The sequence below is a fragment of the Anopheles moucheti genome (assembly GCF_943734755.1).
Source record: "Anopheles moucheti chromosome X unlocalized genomic scaffold, idAnoMoucSN_F20_07 X_unloc_10, whole genome shotgun sequence".
NCBI classification, from domain to species: Eukaryota; Metazoa; Arthropoda; class Insecta; order Diptera; family Culicidae; genus Anopheles; species Anopheles moucheti.
This window is the reverse complement of record NW_026453516.1, coordinates 310,001-310,653: the sequence shown is the minus strand read 5'-3', so window position 1 is coordinate 310,653 and position 653 is coordinate 310,001.

Here is a 653-nt window from a genome sequence, read left to right as displayed (position 1 = left end):
CACGGCGAAGGCACTCCGTGCGGCGAAGGGGATCTCCCGACTGATGCAAAACCACGGGGGCCCTAAAGGAGCGAAGCGGCGGCTGCTGTCCTCGGTGGTGGATTCAACGCTCCGGTATGCTGCCCCGGTGTGGCATGAGGCCACCAACGTCAGGCGATGCAGGCGGATGCTGCAGAACGTGCAGGCGCAGTATGCGAGGCCGGTAGCCAGGACCTTCATATCGGTGCGATATGAGGTCGCCACGGTCCTGGCTAGCGTCATACCGATCTGCCTGCAGATTCGGGAGGACGCTCGATGCAACCAACAGCATCAAACGACCGGCGCGCCATTGAGCCAGCTACGAGTGGAGGAGCGCGCTGCCACACTGCGTCTGTGGCAGGAGGATTGGGACGCGTTGGCACCGGCGAGCCGATTCACGGCGTGGACGCACCGGGTGATTCCGGACATCGAGGGGTGGAAGAACCGTCGGTTTGGGGAGATGACTTTTCATCTCTCCCAAGTTCTCTCGGGCCACGGCTTCTTCCATGAATACCTGCATGTGCAGGGATTCACCCCCTCGCCGGACTGCGTGCGGTGCCCGGGTGTCGTCGAGTCGGCTGAGCACGCGTTCTTCTACTGCCCGCGCTTTGCTGACGTGCGGACGGAGGTGCTGG